This window comes from Alosa sapidissima, chromosome 12 (genome assembly GCF_018492685.1).
Source record: "Alosa sapidissima isolate fAloSap1 chromosome 12, fAloSap1.pri, whole genome shotgun sequence".
Lineage (NCBI taxonomy): Eukaryota > Metazoa > Chordata > Actinopteri > Clupeiformes > Clupeidae > Alosa > Alosa sapidissima.
Window position 1 is genome coordinate 510,519 of NC_055968.1, and position 13,985 is coordinate 524,503.

A 13,985-nucleotide genomic window follows, 5' to 3' on the forward strand; every position below is an offset into this window, starting at 1 on the left:
AACAAAACTATTTCCTGATTGCTATTTCCTGGTTGAGAAATGCTATTTTCTGATTGGCAGGTTAGCTAACTGAACAGCAGCTCTCTGAACTGAATGAGCGCACAGACAGTAACGTTGTGTGACATGTTTGTAAAATATAGCCCTTAGAAACTTCTGTGCGGGCAAGTTAATAATTTTTCGGAGTGAGAAATGCCATGTGTGGCGTGTGGGCGTGTGAATTCATTGAAATGCGTGTGTCTCACGCTCAATGCGTGAGACTTGAGAGGTCTGCATAAGCATTGATATGGAATGGTGTCCTGTTATTCATTAATAGCCACCCCACCAGCCAACCAGAAAAGAGCATTTCTTCTCTCCGGGTGATAAAAGGTTATATTAGGAGGGCCCTGACAAAGCAGTGGCAGACCCAGTGGAGCACAAGTCCCAAAGGCAGGCACATGTAGGCTATAACATCTACAGAGAGGTTGGGAGAGAAGCTAAAAAGTGGGAGGATGCAGGAGGGATGAAGTCAGGCTCAGAATTGGGCATACACTGCTGAACAGCACCCAGTGTAGGGTTGGTAGAGCAGAGACAGGATACTGCATGTGGTGTCCAGACCAAGAGGAGACGGTGCTAATTCTTTTTATTGATTTATTGTTGCTGAGACGCCTTAACCTGCATTGACAATATGTTGATCTGTAGGTGACGGTATGCGCCTGTAGGTGTAACACGCCATTAAACTGAAAGAAAAAGAAGAAGAAGAAGAAGGATTGCCAGAGTTCCGTCAGAGAATGTCTAATAAGGGGAGAACTGCCACTCTCGGAAAACTTCCGGTTTCTGAACTGGTTGCAGTTCCTTCTGTGGTTCCACATGAGGGCGCTCGTTCACGAGTGCAGAATGCATGGAGGTCTATGGAGCTGTACCCCTCAAAATCCACTTTTCTTGGGATATAATTTTTTTTCAAGTAATTTGAGTATTGCATTCGAAAGGGGAGGCAAAGAAAATACACTTGGTTGAGTATTATATTTTTTAAAGTAACTTAATTGTTCTAAAAAGCCTTTCAAATGTGTCAATGACGTCATTCATTAGCACAATGCTAGCGTGTTATGTGCAACAACGACCCAACCTGTAAGAAATCAAAAGGACATAAGTACTCGTTCATTCAACTTTTGACCTATAACCCATGTTGAAGTTATACAAACTACAATCAAATCTGAGATTTGTCAACGACAATCAGGTGAAAGAGACCAATTTAGCTGTCTAGCTCCATTGACTCCCATTCATTCTGCACTCATGGCGATCGCCCCCAGTGGAACTCTGGTGGAACTGCATCCAAAATTCGGTACAATGGGACTTAATACGGAGTGGCAAGGCTCTCCGTAGACGGGCTCTGGTTCCGTGGAGCTAGCGACAGTAATCGACAGTACGCGACAATAGCGGGCAATATGGTGGCGAAAAACGTCAAAATAAAGGTACAGACGAACGATCAGATAAAGTAGGTTAAAATTCGGTTTTCAGAGTATTTTTCAAAGGTTTACACGAAATGTAAACATGTTGCTGAAACTTAGCCTATGTAAATGCATGTGCAAATGTTGTAATTGTAGCAGAATTGTCTTGAATTTCCACTGGGGATCAATAAAGTATCTATCTATCTATCTATCTATCTTGCTAACATCCTTGAAATTGAACGGAAGTGATCTCACGCAACACCTTTCTCAAAGCAAGGCAAGACAAACCAGAGCCCGTCTACGGACATTCTCTGGATAAACGTCTCCATCTCCTGATGTAGGCTACTATTAAAAGAGAGGGGAACAAAAACAAACATAGAAAAGGGGGATAATAATGTACTATACATTGATTTAAAGTTAATGTTTTTTATACGATTATACTTTGCATTAATATAATTGTGGAAGGATTACCTTTTTCCATTAACAAGACCTAAAATAACACTATTATCAAATAACACTTAGTTCAAACTTAGGGTGGTAGGCTAAAATGGACTCCTTGTACTTTCAGAATAGATTTTTATGCCAAATTCGTCTTTATAGGTATATGCCATACTAACTCTGTACGGACTCATATAGCCTACCCTAGGCCTGTCATACAATACACAATATTGATCTTTAAATTGTGTGGCTATGGAAACAATAAGTTGTGCATATTTAAAAGGTGGTAAAATGGACTCCTTATAACATATACTTTCAGAATACACATAGATATTTATACCAAGTTCGCCTTTGTAGTACCAGGCAATACCAAGTCTGTACCAAGTCACTAGGCCTTCTATTGACACACACTGTTGAACTTCAAATTGTGTGGCTGTGAAAACAATAAGTTGTGCATATGTAAAAGGGGGGTGAAATGGAATCCTTATAACATGTAGGCCTACTTTCAGAATATATAAAGATATCTATACCAAATTTGCCAGTGTGCCAATGACAGGCCTATGGTATATGACTCGGTACAGAGTTAGTATGGCCTGGTACCTACAAAGGCGAACTTGGTATAAATATCTATATATATTCTGAAAGTACATGTTATAAGGATTCCATTTCACCCCACTTTTACATATGCACAACTTATTGTTTTCACAGCCACACAATTTGAAGTTCAACAGTGCGCCAATGACAGGCCTATATTATATGACTCGGTACAGAGTTAGTATGGCCTGGTACCTACAAAGGTGAACTTGGTATAAATATCTATATATATTCTGAAAGTACATGTTATAATGATTTCATTTCACCCCACTTTTATATATGCACAACTTATTGTTTTCACAGCCACACAATTTGAAGTTCAACAGTGTATATCAATGGCAGACATAGTATATGACTCGGTACAGAGTTAGTATGGCCTGGTACCTACAAAGGTGAATTTGGTATAAACATCTATATATATTCTGAAAGTACATGTTATAAGGATTCAATTTCATTCCCCTTTTAAATATGCACAACTTGATTTATTTTTTATCAGCCACACAGTTTAATTATATTGGTGTAGAAAAAATATAGCATTTTAAGGTTTAAATGTCTTATTTAATTATTTTCTAACTTTACTTTCCCTTTGGTAACACAATACAGTTTTAAATTATTAATTTTTAAACATATTCATTACTTTTTCATTGAAAAAGTAATGAATATGTTCTGACTTTTATTTTGAAGGATTCGCGAATGGCGGCCATATTGGAATTTTCTTTACTGTCGCTAGTTTCACTATGGTTTCACACTACTGATTGCCAGGCAGGAGTTCCGTTATTCTAGCGAAATTAGCGATTGTTCAGCGAAAATAAGACTTCCGGTTGAGCAGAATTTGCTAAATAAAAGTCGCGTAATACACAACGTGTTCTAGACCTGTTTTTTAGCAGATTCCGTCTTTGTAGGTACGCAAACCCGTGTATAATTGCTCAAGTTCGATTGACTTGTCAGATGAAATGGAGAATTTTGAACCTGTCGCTATTCTGAGTGTCTGCACGTAATTCTTCATAACGTACTGATTCACTAGGTGCAACACCCAAACGGGTCCGTGCAGACACTAATTACATACAGAATATCGGTCCATTTGATTTGCTTTATATCCATTTAATATGCTTTACTGTTTACAGGACACAAGACCAGAAATCAAATGCCTAACAATAAAAAAATAAGCGAAACAAATGTGGTAAATGTTTTGTTTAAATTTTATTTTATTGTTCTTCATTTCATTTGCAATAAATATTTTATAGGTTTAAGAATGTAATTCTATTGCATGAGTAGTTTCATTGTTTCCTTATCAACAATCAGTTGTTTGTTTAGGCCTATTTAGGCTACACATAAATATTGAAGAATTAATGATACAATGCCGCAATTTAGAATGCACATTCATTAATAAAGCTAATGTTTTAACCCCAATGAACAGTGAACAGCTGGAAGACACATGCATTATATTCAAAATCTGAGGGTCAAGTCACAGTAACGTCGTACAGCACTGAAATGTAGAGTAGTTTAAAAACAGAAGAGACAGTACAAAACATGCACATGTATTAATTAAGCTGATGTTTTAACCCCATGTTAGTGGTATAAAATCAATACTTTTGTTAATCCACACAACTTCAGTAACGAATTTGTGGTCATCTTACGCAGATGCTTGGTCAATGATGATGACCACACTCAGGCACTGGAGTCGTAGCTCTCATCCTGCGGTGCATCCTTCAGGAACAGTGAACAGCTGGAAGACACATGCATTATATTCAAAATCTGAGGGTCAAGTCACAGTAACGTCGTACAGCACTGAAAGTACAAAACGGTTAACAGTAGTTAAATATAGCAAAAGACACTACGCCTAAAATAACACTAAGGCAGTTTACCAGGTAATTCAGTAAATGGTACATAAAGTTGCCTACAGTACATTATAATTTCCAAAAAAATACATAATAATTAGCCAATTAGTGACCCAATTGGCCAAATACTTTTCTACCAACACAAGGCAATGCTATGGGGAGTTGAACCCCACCCTGGTAAAACCAGAAGTGCCACCACCAGCATTTTTTGCCTTTTTGTAGGGAAAAGCAAAACCTGCATTACACACAATATGATACAATTAAGCCTAGTGTTTAGCTAATTAATGACATACATATGTAATGCAGGGAAAACGAAACCAATTAGCCTTCAAATGTAGACATTAATCAGTAAACTGAATTGTTTGACATTATATGATAAGAAGCTACATGGACATAACATGCAAATGTGTGTGTGGTACCCTTTGGTAGCTTTAAAGTCAGGTTTCTACCAACATAGCCTAGTACATTATTCCGAGAGCTGAAGGACCTTACAGTGCATACAACTGGCACTAAACAAATACAATGTACTTCAGAAATTATGTCTAAATAAACTACATAGTCCATTCCTTGTCTCACCAGCTGGGAGGACCAGAGAAGCTTCATGTCTAACCTGCTAACGCAGGGAATAGGCAGTTATACACTTTCAGGCAATAATAATAATACAAATATGTGACCTGAGAGTGCTAGACTACCACTCATGACACTCTTGTGGCAAGTGTCTGCATCACATAGGCCTAATTCACACTGAACCAGAGTATTGAAGAGTATTCAGATAGAAAAAGAGTATTCATATTAAGGTAGGTTATAGTATAGTATAGTATAGTATACCACTGCTTCGTTGAATTTCCCATGGTCATGTGCTCTTTAGAACATAGGTTATTTGCACACCTATGACACGTGTTCGCTGTCGGGGTCCTTCTTCTTGTTGAGAAGCGCAATAAACAACCTAAATATGTACTAACGACTGGCTTCTGCCTATAGCAACCATCCATTCAGTACAGTATAATACATTACATTAGATTACAAATTAGGCCTATTTGTCTATTACTTTGAAATATTCAAAAGTCAGCTATTATTGCATTTCGCAAGTCTTGTACATCGCCAGGTACGTTGCATATTTCCTTACAAGTCTGTAGAATATTTAAGCCTATGCTTATGCTGGTTTCATTTAACAGGCAGACATGGATGTCTTCTATGTTCACATTAACGCTCTGGGATTTGTTTCCCTGTGACATATTATTGATTTAAGATCATAGGTGAAATGATACAGTTGTTATCATGACGTTTATCACGTTATGATCTCTATTTACATCGTCTGCCTTTATACCCAGATCTCGATGGCAAAGAATGGTCCAATAATGTCCATGTGTTGGTGTCTGACATCGAAACGCAAAAGAGCTGCTGCACTACAGGAATTCAGCAATCTTTTTCACACCACACATAGCCTGACAATTACAAAACACTTGTAACCATGTATGACTTGCCCTTCCTCCAACTGTCCCTACAGTACCTGTTACCTTCCTATCCTGACTGTCTGGTCTTATGCCTTTTCTTTTCTTATGGTTTCTTCTCTCTGCCCAGTTAATGCTTAGGGATGGCGGAACACATCTACACCCAGGAGGTGGTAAACAATGCCACCATTCGAACCCTACAAAAACAATTCCTTTGCCATGCTGAAAAGTTAGAACATTGCATAGCCTACATTGTAAGAACATAAGAGCAAGAACACATAGGCTGTAAGAGCAAGAACACATAGGCTACTACTGGCCAATCCTCTCCAATTGTTTAGAATTGGACTCTGGGCGTTTGGGAACAGCTGAGGGAGCGGACTTTCAGTTGACAGTAATTAACACCCTTTTGAACAATCTAAGCTGTGCGAACGTCAGAGGGCGGTCTACGCTGATTCATCATTAGTGAGACACGAGGACAGCTGCATGCAATTCCTGTCAGAATAACAATAGAGGCTGTTGCTGAAGCGTCAGCATAAGCATCAGCCCTCGTTTCAGCAGTCCTCGTTTAAGACGTACGCGGTCAAGACGAGCAAGTTTACCTGTGCAAGTTCACCGAGCACAGGCGCCGACAAAGGCAAAAATGTGCCATTCCACCATATCTGTTATCACCGGCCATCGCAGAAAACGGCATCATGCCAAAAGGGGCAGAAATCGCCTTAACCTCCAGCAACTTAAACGGTCCTCACCTACAGAAACCTCCTTCTCCATGGGCTTGTGGAACTGTCAATCCGCAGTCAACAAAACAGACTTCATAGCTGGCTATGCCAACCACCTTTCATTGGAACTCCTTGCTCTCACTGAGACTTGGATCAAACCAGAGAACACTGCCACCCCGGCTGCACTCTCCACTAACCTTACACTATCCCACACCCCTCGCCTATCTGGACGAGGAGGCGGGACGGGCCTGCTGATCTCCAACAAATGGAAATTCACCCCGCTACTGCCTTCAAACAAATATATCTCATTCGAATTCCATGCCATCACAGTGATCGCCTCAGCAAAACTCTACGTACTGGTCATCTACCGTCCTCCAGGCCAACTAGGTGACTTTATGGACGAACTTGACACTCTGCTGTCCTCCATCCCTGAGCATGACTGTCCGCTTCTTGTTCTTGGTGATATGAACATCCACTTAGATGCTCCAGGCTCAGCGGACTTTTTGGCCCTGGTCCACTCCTTTGACCTCAAACTGGTTCAAAGCCCACCGACTCACAAAGCTGGCAAAGAGCTTGACTTGATCTTCACTCGGAACTGCAGCACAGACACCCTCATGGTGACGCCTCTCCATCTTTCTGACCACTTCTTCATCCAGTTCAACGTCAGCCTGACAGAACAGCCTCCGGCTCCTCAGCCGATGGTCATGTTCCGCCGCAACATCCGGAACCTGTCTCCAACGCACTTCTCCTCTGTGGTTGCCTCCGGTCTACCTCCACTCAACACCTTCTCCTCTCTGGAGGTTAATGAGGCCACAGACTCGCTCTGCTCCACACTGACCTCGTGTCTAGACGAGCTGTGCCCTCTGTGGTCACAGGGGGCAGAGGGCACAGCTCGTGTCTAGACGAGCTGTGCCCTCTGCCCCCTGTGACCACAAGGCCAGCTCGATCCAAACACTCTCATCCATGGCTAAATGATACCCTCCGATCGCAGCGCACCAAACTCGAAAGGAAATGGCACAAATCCAAACTAACTGATGACCTCAAAAACTACCAGACACTCCTGACCTCCTTCTCAGCCAGCATCACTGCTGCTAAGACGGCTTTCTACAATGACAAAATCAACAGTGCTACAGACACTCGAAAACTTTTCTCAACCTTCAAATCGCTACTCAACCCTCAGCTGCCTCCTCCTCCATCCAGCCTTACTGCAGATACCCTCGCCTCATTTTTTACAAACAAAGTGGCGGCAATCAGCAGTCAATTCTCTACATGCCCACTCAAAGCATCTGACTCAGATACCGCACTCCTACAACCTCTAGGGACTGCTGGAACATCTTTTTCAGCATTCACGCCTCTCTCCGAGAGTGAAGTATCTAGACTCCTGACATGCAGCCGTCCTACCACATGCTCGCTGGACCCTATACCTACGAGCCTACTTCAGTCCATCAGCCCGACCATCGCTCCAGCTATCACACATGTGATCAATGCTTCGCTAACCTCCGGCACATTTCCAACAGCGTTCAAAATGGCCCGGGTAACACTAACGCTACTTAAGAAAGCTTCTCTCAACCCTGCTCAAGTCGAGAACTACCGCCCTGTCTCACTCCTGCCTTTCCTATCCAAAGGCATTGAACGAGCAGTCTCCAAACAGGTCTCTGACTTCCTTTCACAGAACAACCTTCTGGATCCAAGTCAGTCTGGGTTCAAAAGCGGCCACTCTACCGAAACGGCTCTGTTGTCTGTAACAGAAGCCTTAAAAGAAGCCAGGGCGACCGCTCGGTCATCAGTACTCATTCTGCTTGACTTATCGGCTGCCTTTGACACAGTTAATCACCGCATCCTTCTCTCTATACTCGCTAACATGGGAATCTCCGGTTCTGCTCTCTCCTGGTTTGAATCCTACCTCACAGGACGCTCGTTTAACGTATCATGGCTTGGTCAGCTATCTGCACCTCACCATCTCACCACAGGGGTCCCCCAGGGCTCAGTGCTGGGCCCCCTTCTCTTTGCTATCTACACCACCTCCTTGGGACAGATTATCCGTTCGCATGGTTTCTCATACCACTGCTATGCAGACAACACACAGCTCTATCTGTCCTTTCCACCTGATGACCCCTTGGTTTCAGCACGGATCTCGGATTGCCTCTCAGACATAGCTACATGGATGAAGGCACACCACCTCCAGCTAAACCTCTCAAAGACTGAACTGCTGGTCCTCCCAGCTAAACCTACCATACATCACGACATCAACATCAAATTTGAATCCCTGTCTGTTTCACCTACCAGGACTGCAAAAAATCTAGGAGTTGTTATCGACAACCAACTAAACTTCTCAGATCATGTTGCCTCAGTCGCCCGGTCATGCCGTTTCGCACTCTACAACATACGGAAAATCAGGACTTGACTCAAGATGCTACCCAACTTCTGGTTCAGGCAATAGTCATCTCACGACTCGACTACTGCAATGCCCTCCTGACAGGTCTCCCAGCCTGCGCAGTGAAACCACTTCAGATGATCCAGAACGCGGCGGCGCGCCTGGTCTACAACCAACCCAAAAGGGCACATGTTACCCCGCTGCTCATCCAGCTACACTGGCTACCTATGGCGGCCCGCATCAAATTCAAGGCTCTAACGCTTGCCTACAAAGTAGTCTCTGGTTCTGCTCCCACCTACTTGAATGCCCTCATACAGACATACGCTACCTCCAGACCGCTGCGCTCCTCAGACGAACGACGTCTAGCTCTACCACCGGTACGCTCAAGCCAATCCAAACTTTTCTCATCTGTTGTTCCTCGTTGGTGGAACACACTGCCAGCTCCTACAAGGGCAGAGACATCCTTCTCCATTTTCAGAAAACTCCTGAAGACCCAGCTCTTTAGAGAACATCTCCTCTCATAGCAACACTTACAACAAGTCTTACTGATCCTAGCACTCACCAGTCGTCTCAAACTGACAAGTAACTGTTAAAAACAGCACTCACTGATGCACTTATTCTTACTGTACTCTAATGTTTTTATATTGTCCTAAAATTGTTGAGAACTGCTCTAAAACTTAAACTGTTTACTATGTTGTTAGTCGCTTTGGCTAAAAAGCGTCAGCCAAATGTAATGTAATGTAATGTATTTTTACTCACCCTACTGACCTCAAATTGTCTGCGCTGTAATTTTTTTTCACACCGCACACAGCTGACCTTTACAAAACACTGACCGTTACACTAACCATGTATGGCTTTGTGATCATACATTCTCACCATTGTCGACATAAGTATTATGTATAACTGCACATGAAAACAGAAGTCTGATAGTCTACCTCTGACCACAGCACAGGGTTACGGCACGCCAAGTGCTGGATAACATCATTTGCATTTACAATGGCTTGAGTTACAATATCAAACCAGCAATTATTCATATGGTTGAATGATAGGACAGATTTGGCGTAAAGTCTCCTTTTTCGACTAAGCCTACACACTGGGCTTTCTTGCTTCTCGTTGAAATGACACCTTCCTTATAATGACGTTTATCGCGTGTTATGATCTCTTTATTTACACCGTCTGCCTTTATACCCAGATCTCGATGGCAAAGAATGGTCCAATAATGTCCATGTGTTGGTGTTCCCCTGATATATATTATTGATTTAAGATCATAGGTCACATCAGTTGACTGATATTGCATTATGGATGTATGACACGGATTTCCTAATTACTGTTTTCTTACCTGCCCTGGGGATGATTACAATTAAAATGTCAGGAATGTGTGTAAAACGTATGGTGTCTTTACTTGCAACCACATTGAAATGCATGTTTAACCTACACAAATACACAAATCTCTCTCCCTAAACCATAAATTTATGGGGTACACAAGAACTGCCGGATCATTGTGGTTGCCTAGATCGATAGATGGGAACAGCCTGCTAATGTCCTCTAACACGGGCATTATGTGTGACATGCTGATTGTACAATTATTTTGTTGAGCACAAAGCCGTAGGAGATTTAAATAGCTCTGAGGCAAATGTCGGCTCTGTGATGGGTGCGCTCTAAGGTGCTGGATAACAACACCTACATTTAAAATGGCTTGCGTTACAGCATTAAACCAGCGATTATTCATACGATTCTCAAATCTGTTACAAGTTGGACAGATTTGGGGCAAAGTTTCCTTTTTCGACTAAGCCTTATATGCGCTTGCTTCTCATTTAACCCACACATTCTTGTCTGTGGTGACGGTGGAGACTGATAAGACCTTTTTAAATTTTGTGGAATACTCGGTTTTTTACTCCAGCCTTCCTCTGGCTCTGTCTCAACTTTTTCTGTTTTCATCTTTATCACAAAACTGCCTTTCTCGGGTCTAAATTTATGGGGTACATAAGGTCTGCTGGATCATTGTGATTACCTAGATGGATAGATGAAACACCCTCTAAAATATTGTTCTATCGTATTATTTTGTTCAGCACAAAGCCGTAGGAGTTTTACATAACTCTGAGGCAAATGTCGGCTCTGTGATGTGTGGTTTTAATCGCTAGACAACATCTACTTTTAAAATGGCCTTGCACCACCTTTCAACAGGTATCACCACACCCAACAGCAGGGATGTACAGTGCTACAAAATAAAAATTTGACCTCGAAACGCAAAAGAGCTACTGCGCAACAGGAATTCAGCAATCTTTTTCACATCACACATAGCCTGACAATTACAATTATATTTTTGGAGCATGAAAACACCACAATCTAGCCTACCCTAAAGCGTACTTACCCTTGTCCAGCAGTGTAAAGCACTTCGGACAAGGTCCTCAAAATCCTTCCCGGCCTTTTCAATTGTGCGACTCCAAGTTATGTTATTACTTGGAGCCGTAATACATACCAGGTCAGGAGTCTGTGGCATGGTGACTGCCTGTAACTCCTGCCGGAGAGCTTTAGCAGCAGCCCCTGGCGTGCTGTCGAACCTGAAGGTCAGACCGCTGACCGGCATGGTCACAATCCCATCTACCAGACATCGAAGATGGGAAGCCCCAAATACCATGACAAACTAAAGAAATGCACACATTTGCAAATGACAAGTCTAATAGCTCACACAACCAGTTGTCAAAAATTGAGTTTTAGTGGCAAGGCACTAATTACAATGTCTTTATTCTAAATTATAAGTCCTAAATGGAATAGTCAGACTGCAAAAACCTATAGCGATCTTCGTATGGAACCCTGATTGAAATTGCATTACTTATAACTTATCCTAACTGAAGTAGTACTAAACTTAACTTAACTCACCTTCTTGTCTGTCAATGGGTCTGGAAAGACCGTCTTGTGGTAGTGACCTGGGAGCTCAGATCTCGGCCACTGCATAGGACGGTGGCGATATCCTGTACCATACATTGCGTTAATTTTTCCTTACACATGCGATGCGAGAGCAAATAATGTTAATAAAATCCATTGTTTATCCAATTCTTGCGCTATTATAGCCTAATGTGTATGGCAAGTGACAGCAGAAATACACGCAAATAGCCTACACTTGCACGCAAGCTCCAGGTCGGTCTGCGCAGTTTTTCAAGTGAGCGTTCAGAGCAGCCACACCAAAAACGCGAAACACTGTTAAAATCATGATGGATGCATTGCTTTTTATAACTTACTGTATGTGCAATGCTTTCTCTAACATCAGTTTACTACATTAGTCTACTGCATATTTTGGGAGCATGAAAACACCACAGTCTAGCCTACCCTAAAGCGTACTTACCCTTGTCCAGCAGTGTAAAGCACATCGGACAAGGTCTAACAACATGTCATCCATGCCAAAGGACACCAGACCTACACAATAGAAACCACCAGCAGGAACTGCAAAGTACACATTACTTAGAAGGCCTGTTAGACCACAATCTGGGAGGGCTACTCTTGACACGGACCTTGGCCTTGATACAATGGCTGGAGGTGGTGTTGGGGGGTTCAGGTGCAGGTACGAAGCACACCACAGAAGGTCCACCAACACAAGCATGCCTCTGTCATCACTCAAGTAGACACCGTCCCAACACCATAGGTCTGTGTTATGGTATAAGTATAAGTATATATACTCTTTTGATCCCATGAGGGAAATTTGGTCTCTGCATTTATCCCAATCCGTGAATTAGTGAAACACACTCAGCACACAGTGAACACACAGTGAGGTGAAGCACACACTAATCCCGGCGCAGTGAGCTGCCTGCAACAACAGCGGCGCTCGGGGAGCAGTGAAGGGTTCGGTGCCTTGCTCAGGAGCACTTCACTAGTTCGCCCCTCTATATGATTGCTTCAGCTAGACTAGAATGTATGGGAGAAGTGCGTGTTTGGCAAGGTAGCTGTCCGTGGTCCTGGAGTGCCTGGAGCGGATATCGCGATAGAGCGATGACCGCTTGCACCCCCCTGTGTAAGGAGGATGAGTAACAGGGCAATAGGTAAAATGGAGGAGTAGGGGGAGGAGGGGGAATGATTTCGTGAACGTCGGAGCGTGTGACGTATGGAAAAGGAGGTCGGCTTAAATAGGCCTACCCTGCGGCGGCAGTGGGTGAGTTAATTGCTGTCAATCATCCCGAAGGCTCCACCCGAACTTTGTTTATAAAACATCATTTCACTAGTTCGCCCTTCTATATGATTGCTTCAGCTAGACTAGAATGTATGGGAGAAGTGCGTGTTTGGCAAGGTAGCTGTCCGTGGTCCTGGAGTGCCTGGAGCGGATATCGCGATAGAGCGATGACCGCTTGCACCCCAAAAGATCACAGAGAAAGGCCGCTACCAACTACATAAGTGCTTGCTGAGCGAGTCGTAAATCCGTCGTATAGCACTGTAAGAATTGCATTGCCGGTTCGAATCCGGCCTGATGCACCGTCCACCATTACGGGCTTTTCCGCAGTCTCACGTCGTTTTACGCAACGCCACCCTCTGGTCATCGCGTCCCTATCGCCCGCGACATCTTATTAAGCCAAGAGCCTGACTGTTTGTAACTGTTTGCGTCCTGTTTCTTGTGCTTTTTTACTGAGGGCAATCATATTAATCATTGATATCAATTGCAACACCCAGAGGAATAAAAATCAATTTCACAAAATAGGGGAATGCCGCGATCGGCGGACTTTGACCTACACACGCAGTAGCCGGCGTCACGAGACTCTAATCATGTATATAATGAGCACTGCATTAATCAGCGTCTCCGTGGCACACATAGAAAAGGCAGCGTTGTGCTATATGGCACTTTAAGAATTTCATCACCGGTTCGAATCCGGCCTTATGCACCGTCGGCCGTTTCCGCTGTCTCACGTTGTTTTACGCGACGCCACCCTATGGTCATGGCGTTCTCAATCTCCCGCGACATCTTATTAAGCCAAGAGCCTGACTGTTTGTAACTGTTTGCGTCCTGTTTCTTGTGCTTTTTTACTGAGGGCAATCATATTAATCATTGATATCAATTGCAACACCCAGAGGAATAAAAATCAATTTGACAAAATAGGAGAATGCCGCGATCGGCGGACTTTGACCTACACACGCAGTAGCCGGCGTCACGAGACTTTAATCATGTA